The following is a 10077-nucleotide window of genomic DNA, read 5'->3' as shown; positions in this document are numbered from 1 at the left end:
ATCCTTTCTGGCCTCTGACAAAATTTAACTGAGAGATTATTCCATTGATCTGAGGCTTTCTTGAGATATTAGCATAACATTATATTTCCCTTGCTACATAAACTAGTTGTTCATTCCTTTGTCTTCATGTATTACTTTTCTTTCCCTCCTCTTGTCATTTATTTTTACCCAGACTTTTGCATCTTGGGAAGGTACTTCAGGTTCAGCTGCTGTGCCAATCCAGCTTGGTGGTTATAAGACAAGTCTAACAAGTGTTTTCCCTTCAGTCCGCCCCAATTCTTATTGGGTAGAGTTACATGGTATGACACTGGTAGGCTACCTCACCTACTAGGTGATATGGGAGTATTTTGCTAGATGGGGGGAAGATACAATCAATCCCCTTTGTCAGTCCTTAGGAATTCTAGTGTATTGGCACTAGTTACAATCTCTTGCTTAGGGATCATCCTTGCTTCCAGTACCTGCCGCTGAATCCTGGTACTCAGACCACAGCATCTGGCAGGAAAAAAAAATGCAGTATCAGGTGATATAGGGAAGAATTATACAATGGCACCAGATTCCTCCCCCTCTTTCTCAGACCCCCCAGAGAAATGTAGAAATATATCCAGTGGTGACCCTGTGTTTGTCCTTCTAATCTTGAGTATGATCACATATTCAAGAAGGTGCATGAGCCAGTCCTTTATGCCTTTTTCCTCCCCTCCTCTCACCATTTTAGATAACAAATGTTTAAATTACCCATTCCAATTCTCTATCAAACTGTTACCACAAGGGTGATATTTAACATGACATTCCCATTTAATATGATGTTTCTTGGCTCATTGCTGCACCCTGTGGGTGGTAAATTATGTTCCTCGGTCTGAGTAAATATAACTTAGTGTCCCAAATTGGTACAATATCTTTTGTTCCAATACTTAATGGTGTTTTTGGCATTTGCATCTGTCATAAGATATACAAAGTCCGGTCCAGAGTAAGTATCCATTCCTGTGAGGATCCATATACAGCCACCTGGGACCAGTAGCATTGTGAGTCCAATATAATCAATGCCAGCTATATACAGGACCTTCCCTTTAGGGAATCTTCCCCCAGCCATCTACAACCTCTGTCTTTCTTGCTGGCAGACAGAGTAGTCCTTTTGTGTATCAGAGGGTGCAAGAAGAATGTGCCTATATTCAGCTCATCTCTGCACTGCTGCAGTACCCGTATGTCCAATCATTTCATAGACTCACTTGGCATAATAGCATGTCCACTTGCTGATTCCACTCACCCTCTGATCCAGGAAGATGGTTTTTCTGATGAGCATTGACATGCCCTGCTCTAATGATCCATCTAAATTCCCAGAGTGTTTTTTGTAGGTCCGTGCCCCATACTAGTGTCCCCATAATTGTGCAATTATCCATCACCAATTTCCCTGATTTTATAACCAGGACAATTGCTGCATGTATGAATCAATAAAAATTAATACACATAGGTTGTCAGCAGTGCCCACTTCTTGGCTAGGAAGACAGCATGTCATTCAGGCCATTGAGATAACTTGTTCTTACCTACTTCAATCACAGCATTTCTATCCACTGGTCTTAATGCAGCAACTTTCCACATCAATTTGTGTCCATGTACACTGGAAGTGACTGGCGTCCATGAACCAACCTGCCCTCTGCTAATCAGGAGAAAGTTGTTAATATGGTACTGACCATGTGGCAATGGGCTCTTAGAGCTTCTCAGGTGGTTGAAGCATAAAATCTATGGACAAAGAGGCTACCTGCTCATGTCCTTCTGTATTACCTCAGTAGCTTTTTCTTGTATGAATTATTTTCATTTTATTGTGTGTGATACTTGAAGATGTGTCAACTTGGCTGGACTTCAGTTGTGAGTGGTGGTTCCCATGATGGATCACATGACTGCGTCCTAAGCGGCCGGTCAGTCTAGGGGGAGTTTCCCCAGGGGTGTGGCCTACCTGTAATACTATCCCAGGGACAAACTGGAAGAACGGCATTCCGGACTATATACTTCCTGGAGCAAGCAGCTTGCTGCTCGCCCCGGAGGCTTTCGGATTCATTCTTTGTTGGGAATGGCGACCCTGCGTGTCAGTTTGATTCTCCCAGCTCTGCTGCGCTTACGGGAACCAGACGACTCCGGGCCCCATCTCTCTCCAGAGACGAACTTTGTGACTTGAACTCCTCTGCCGTGCGTGTGAAAGCCAGATGGCCCTGGGCCCCATCCCCCTCCAGAGATGAACTTTTCAGCTTGAACTTTTCGGCTTCTACATGCTTGTGAGCCATTTATCTAAGATAAATTTCTCTCTCTCTCTCTCTCTCTCTCTCTCTCTCTCTCTCTATATATATATATATATACTTTGCTGTTTTTTGTGTTTCTCTAGAGAACCCAATCCAACACATTGTGGAATTATTTGGGGCACCACCTTCTTTATTAGAGTATTTGTCTGATATCACCTAAAACATGGGAATTTGAGGTCTCATGAAAATTTTATGTTCTTCTGTCATTGATACAGTCACAATCAACATCCAATAACAGGGAAGTAATTCCCTTTCAAATGGCCTGTATTGGGTTGAGGTATCTGGAAACTTTCTAGTCCAGAATCCAATGGTCATCATAAGGTGTGTTCTCACATTTTTGCTGTAAGTTTCAGTCTGCATAAGCATGTGTGGCAGAACCCTCCAAAATCCCATCTGAATGTGAATCATAAGGGACTAAAGGCAAGGAGAAAGAGACCACTTTCTGTAATCCATATATAGCCTGTTGTTGTTAGGGCCCTCATTTGGAGAAAGCTTTCTTTTGAGTGGTTTTATAGATGGGAGCCAACAATATTCCTTAATGTGGCATATTTGTTCTCCAGAATCTGAGTAGACCAATCGAATGTTGAGTCTCCTGCTTAGATTTGTGGATAGGTAGTGACAGCAATTTATTCTTGGTTGCCTGTAGAATGTCACAGGTGACTCCTGCCTAGGTTATTCCCAAGAGTTTCACTGTTAGGGCAAGGCCCCGAATTATTTTCCGAATGTATTAACCAGCTCCTCTTGGTCACGTGGGTCACCACTGTTTTCAAATCTGCCCTAGCTTGTTCTTCTGTGTTTGATATTAGCATAACACCATCAATGGGATGTATCACTGTAATTGAGGTCTGCACCAAGTCCAAGTCTCTTGTAACCAAACTATGACAATAAGATATTGAATTCAAATAATTCTATAGCAACCCTTTGAAAGTAAATTGAGATCCCTTTCATGTGAAAACAAACTGTGGCTGCATCTTTTAGTACTGTGGAAAAGTCATTTGCAAGATTAATCACTGAGTACCAGTCTCTTTTGGCCGGCAAATTTTCTGCACCATTGATTCCTCCTGCAGAACAGCTGAAGCCACTGGTAGCACTCTTTCTTTAGACCTCAATGGTCTACTGTCAGCCTCCATGAGTCATCTTCCTTTTTCACTGGTCATACTGCACTGTCACACAGAGAATTTGTTGGCACCAATACTCCAGTCTTCATCATGTCTTTAATCAAAGCAGTAATTGCCAGATATCTTGTCCTATTTCAGATGATCAAATCTGAGTGGGTTTGGGCAATTCTAATGGTCCACATTTAACATGTCCAATCAATATTCACCCAAGAGCAGATTTACACACCTTCATTTTTATAATATCTTATACAGTGATGGAGGGAGTTTTCCACAATTAGATATGATATCCATACCAACAATGCATTCAGGGAAGGGAGATACAGCTGCTTCATACAAGATCTATTTAAATCTTCAAATTCTTACCCAGACTTTCACTTTAGTCTCATCAACCACTGCATTCCCATATCCACCCAGTCTAACTACAATCCCCTTAAAGATTTTATTGACAGGTTTTTTGATTACACTACATTAAGCTCTTATATCCAGGAGCCTCAAGAATATCTCTTCCCAATTTAGGATCTTTTTAACTGCACAGGTACATACGGTCTCTGGTTCCCTGCTTGTGGCTAGACTAGAAGACCATGACACCCTCATCAATCCTTACCATTATTAACAAGCTGAGATTCTTGTTCAATTCATGATTAAAATGATGCTGGGAGGGACTTCCTATCATTAAATTTCTCCTGATTAGACTGAATAGAACAGACTTATTTAGGCCTCTTTGCCTAAGACATTTGACTGCTAACCAGAAGGCTGGTGGTTCAAACCCATCAGCTACTCCTTGGAAGGAAGATTGGGCAATCTACTTCTATAGTGATGTTTTGCAGTTGTTGTTATGTGCCATTGAGTTGGACCCAACTCATAGTGATCTCTCCTTGGGTTTCCAAGATGGTAACACTATAGAAGTAGATTGCTCAACCTTCCTTCCAAAGAATGGCTGGTGGGTTTGAACCACCAGCCTTCTGGTTAGCAGTCAAGTGCCTTAGGCACTATGCTACCAGAGCTCCGTCTGTAGTGATACTGCCTTAGAAACCCAAGAAGGGGTCGCTATGTGTTAGACCTGACTCGATGGCAGTGAGTTAGTTGAGTATTATTTGGGGACCAACAGGAGTTTCTGTTGGTCCGCCCAATCTTTTTTAGGACTGCATTAGATCCTTTGTCTCAACTCCATTCATATTCTTCTGAACACTTAGGAACCAATTAACAATCTCTGTACTTCTGGGATAAGTTCTTTACCTATTGCCTTTTTTTTCCATTCTTCTATTTATCACCCTTATGTTTCTTGCATCTGTAAGATCCAACACCAATTCTCAGATTGTTCTCTTTCATAGTAGCAAGATTACATGAGATGCTCATATAGATGGAGTTCCCTTGATTACCATGTCTACAATGTGCCCCTACATACTTCTCCCCTGACATTGCAGCTATTATTGATAACAAACAAGGAATTGTATGTCCTCCCTTTCCTTATCTCGCTATATTTCCATATGCATCCAATGAGTTCTGGTGGGGTAGTGCTGAGGCATCTGACTGCTATCCAGAAGGCTGGTGATTCAAATCCACCAGCCACTCCTTGGAAGGAAAATTGGGCAATCTGATTCCATAGTGATACTTCCTCAGAAACCCAAGGAGGGGTCGCTATGAGTTGAATCCAACTCGACGGCAACGGGTTTTTGTTTGAGTTAGCCAATACTTTAAGAGTTAGATACACTATTCCTAAATTCCACAAATGGTTTTACATTGGGTTACTAATTAGCAACATAACAGCAGCTTCCATCCATATTTGTTTTTTATCCCACCCAGAAACCAAAAGTTTCTCACTCTCCCATTTATACCCTTTTTTCCAAAACCACATATTCCAGTGAATCTGGGTCATTGCAGCAAAACCCACCATTCTGACATCAACTGAATAATTTCTTTTAGAAGGATCAGCCAAGGCTTGTCCCTATGAAGAGAGATTAAAGATATCCCAAATATCCATCTTTTCTGAACTGCTATGCTACTCCATCATCTCTCACATGAGCTCCTCTTCCCCTCAGAACTCTCACTCTTTTTTAAGGGTTCCATGTTTCACTGTGACATTTCTCAGAATTCACAAACTGCCAAGGAAATATCTCACATAGTTGTAGAGATTGGCAAATCCCAAATTTCTAGGTCAGGCATCAGTCTGGAGTATTCCCCTCACTCACCCTGGTTGTAGGGGTTAACAAACCCAAATCAGCAGGTCAAACAACTGGCTGTTGTCTCAAGTTGCAAGAATTGCCTCCTCAATGCAGCAGACAACTCACCCCAGAATGGGACCATAACTACAGGCAAAAAGTCTAGGATTCACAGTATGTCACTAAAGAGAGGATTATGTTTAGAGTGACAATATTAAGCAATTCACTTCACTACAAACAGAGCTCTGGTGGTGCAGTGCCTAAAGCATTTGACTGCTAACCAGAAGGCTGGTGGCTCAAACCCACCAGCTGCTCTGGGGAAGGAAGATGAGGCAGTCAACTTCCATAAAGATTTACCACCTCAGAAACACAACAGAGGTGCCTGTGAGTTAGAATGGACTAAATGGCAATGAGTTGTTTTGGTTTTCTTTTCCACTGCAAACTACAATGACTAATGAGGATTGACAGTATTTAAAAAGTTATTGGTTTTAGGTGCCATAGAGTCAGTTCATAATTATAGTGACCATAATGCAACAGAACTTAACACTGCCTGGTCCTGAGTCATCCTCACAATTACTGCCATGCTTGAAACTATCACTGCAACATTTGCCCAAGGATAAAGCTTAGAAGGCAGAAAGGGATAGGAAAGAAGACCAATGGAAACAGAAGATACAATGAGGAAGTGGTAGAATGCTGTTACATTATGAAGATTGCTACGGATGTCACAAAACAAGATGTGTACTCTGGCACCACCAGAGTTCCTTTTGTGAAGTTCCTTTTGTGGAGAAGGAAAAGACTACAAGAAAGTAACATATTTGGTACACCTATTTTAGTCATCAGGGTTTGAGAATAATGCTATTTCCACAGGAAACAGCAGTGGAAAATAGAGGAAGTCAATGAAGTCAACATGTATTTGTGAGGCAGAAATGAGAGACTTAACGATTATTTGGTTTTAAAAAATGAACCGAAAATGATAACACCTATTTTTCTTGCCTGGGAAACTTAGCAAGGAGAGACATTAGAGGAACAAGTTGGGATGGTTAAGGAAATAAATGTTGTGTTGCTGTTGTTGTTATGTGCCATCGAGTCACCTCTGACTCATAGCAACCCCTCCTTGGGTTTCCTAGGCAGTATCACTGCAGAAGTAGATTGCCCAATCTTCCTTCTCAGTAGTAGCTGGTGGGTTTGAACTGCCAAACTTCTGGTTAGCAGTCAAGTGCCTTAGGCTCTATGCCACCAGAGCTCCCAAGGAAATAAATAGTAAAATAAATAGTTTAGCTTAATATTGAATTTAATGAAGAGGTTGATTATATAGTTGGATATCTGTCTCTCTTTCTCTACATACTCATGCACACACACGATAGGTGAGATATTTATATGATGAAATATTGATATGTCAAAATAGTTTAAAATACATTACAAAACTTATTCTCTGGTTTATTCAGACTCGAGTTCTAATTATAGCTCAAACACTGATCTTTGACAAGTTGCTCAAATTCTCATTTGTAACATGTTATGTTACAAAATACCTTACACCTTTTGTTCTTATTGTGAAAAGGGAAACATACTCTTTAAAAAAAATCTTTATACAGAACTTGGAATGAACCATACAGGGAATGTTAGTATTACTATTATTATTATTACTAGATTATAGAAGAAAAATTTTGAAACTTATCAAGCTACCAAGGTCACACACACACACACACACACACACAAATGTGTTTCAAACTGTATACTTCAAACTACATCTGTCTGAAATAAGACAACATTTCTATTATGTAGTGCCTAAGACATTTGACTGCTAACCAGAAGGCTGGAGGTTCAAACCCACCAGCCACTCCTCCGAAGGAAGATTGGGCAATCTACCTCCGTAGAGATACCACCTCAGAAATTGAAGGAGGGGTTGCCATGAATCACAATCAACTAAATGGCAGTGAGTTTGGTTTGGGTTTTAGTTTATTGCTACCCTATTTTGGATAAATTCCATTTCCAGCTCAGATAAAAAACAAACCCTGGAAACTGATGTGATTTCCCTGAAATCTACTATAGAGTAACATGAAAAAGCAAAACAAGAGGAGAGTAGACAATAAAAACCTGAAGAAAAGCAAAATTTGGAAAAGAAGAAGAGGAAGAGGAAAACTGCAAAGCATTAAGTATCCAGAGTTGCACACATATTCGTCACTTATCAGCTATCTCATTATCTGACATTTTGCATTTACAACAATAGAAAAAAAAATCTGTTTTTTGCTGATTAAGGAGGAACTGAGGGGAAGAAGAGAATGAAATTTGTGAGAGTGGAGAGGCCACACAGGTCTCCAATAGTGCCTATGACGTGGGCTCAGAGGAGGATGGGCTAAGGCTGTGCTGACAACAGTTAGTAGCCAGCATGCAAGAGGCAAGGCAGCTGGGCCACAGAGAGGCTGGGCCACAGGAGGCAAGGCGACGAGGCCACAGCTGGAACCACAGGAATGGGGCTCTGGGCTTGGAAGTCTTCTTACAAAAGCGCCTCTCTGCCACCTCTTCAGTCTCTGCCAGGCCCAGGTGGCTAGGCATTACCTGCCTGCAGACCTGAGAGGTGCTGCTGCCAAAACCCACCTCTGGGGCCAGTGGAGCAGAAAGGTGGAGAGGTGAAGTGTGTGGGTCAGTTTAGAGGCCTGGAGCATTGCCAGGTGATGGTAGGCCCCTGCTGATCTGGAGATAGCAGACAAGCCCCCATCACCACCACGATCAACCCCAGTCCTCTTGGGTTCTATTGCATTAGGGAAGGTGTGCCAGGAAAAGGGGGATTGCCATGCTATGCAAAACACACAAGCACTGGATGCTCAATAGGTAGTGAAAAATGGTGGAACGCTGTTGCCAAAGATGAGGCCTGGTCCTAATTCTCACATGATGCCAATTTTAGCATAAATATCTGGTCTTTGGAACATATCCATGTCCATAAGTGAGGACTGGGTATATAAGGAAATCCAGGATCTTCACAAACAACAGAGGGTTTCATGAGAGAGTAAAGGGTCATCAGTATTAAATGTGACTGAGATAACAAATAAGATGAGGTTTAAAAAGCATCTATGGGACTTAAGCAAGAAAGTTTTTAACTTGGAGAAATATTAAAATATATCAAAAAAGGGTATAAAACATTTCCTGAATAATAACGAAATACTTAAACTCAATACTGTCTATTATTTGAGAGACCAGGATGTTTGTCAAGTAGCCAATCTTTAATTATGCTGGAGAAAGAGTACTTGAAAAATGATTGTTCACATGTCTAAGAGCAAGAATAACAACAGTTTTATTCACAAAAGAATTAAAATGCTAATGCTTCATCCTTATTATAAAGCTTCTAATGAAAAACTCAAAATGAAATAACAAAACCTCATTCCAGTGATAATGACTGAAGCTAAAATGAGATACCATGATAACACATTTCCAATTCAAGTTCGTACATATTAATATTACATTTTTTCAGCCCTCTGCAGGAGTTGAGTGGCTAGACTTAATGCACTTTACCTAATGTGCTGTGCATATTCAGGGCTTCAGGTAACCATTTTAGTACATTTAAATGCTAGTGTCAGTATACAGAATCTTTTTGCTAAGTACATTTATTAAATACAATTTTCCAATGCTATTATTAAGGTTAGAGTTACGTTTCTGTGCAAAAAAATGTTTGAGATCAGCGACTAACTACAGGTTGGCAGTTCAAAATCACTTAGTGGTGCTGTGAAAGAAAGCTGATGATCTGCTTCTATAAAGGTTACAGACAAGAAAACTCTGTGGATCAGTCCTATTCTATAACACATGTGGCTGACCTTAGTTGAGGGCTGACTTGAGAGCAGATAACAATATAAGGTTATAACTTAGAATGACTAGAAATTGAGACTATAATTAGTTTATTAAATTTTTACAGTTTTGTCTTCATATTTCTCCTTGTTGACTTTTCATCATTTATTGAGTCTTTAAGTTAGCTCTAAGAATATTATTGATACTAGTTCATGAGTAGTTTAAATTCTACATTGATTTCTGTTCTGGATCCGTAGCCCTCTACTTAACTATGTCTTTGAAATATATTTGTGGGATACTATCTAGGATGATTTTTCTGGAGATCATTTAGCATAATGTTTTCAACATCCACTGACTGACCTCTGAGCAACTGTGATTAGAACCATTCAGAGCAGTTTCATATAGTTTTAAAAATATTAGGTGGACATTTTGTTTAATACACTTTTTGTTTAAAGCAGTTGTAGAATTACAGAAAAATTGAGATGATGGTATAGAGAGATCTTTTACAAGCTATTTCTCCTATTAACATTTTTTATAGTATGCTACATTTTATATAATTAATAAAATAATAGTGATACATTCTATGAACAAAAGTCCATACTTAATATTTACTTAGCTTTTACCTGATGTCCTTTTTTGTCCCAGGCTCTCACTCAAGATACCACATATGGCACATGTAGTTGTCATATATCATTTTGTTCTTTTTGGCTCTGACAATTTCTCATACTTTTTTTC

Source organism: Orycteropus afer, unplaced genomic scaffold, assembly GCF_000298275.1.
Source record: "Orycteropus afer afer isolate SDZICR_OR568_19922 unplaced genomic scaffold, OryAfe1.0 scaffold00373, whole genome shotgun sequence".
Classification (NCBI taxonomy): Eukaryota; Metazoa; Chordata; class Mammalia; order Tubulidentata; family Orycteropodidae; genus Orycteropus; species Orycteropus afer.
The sequence above is the reverse complement of the archived record's forward strand: the minus strand, read 5'-3'. Positions refer to the sequence as shown.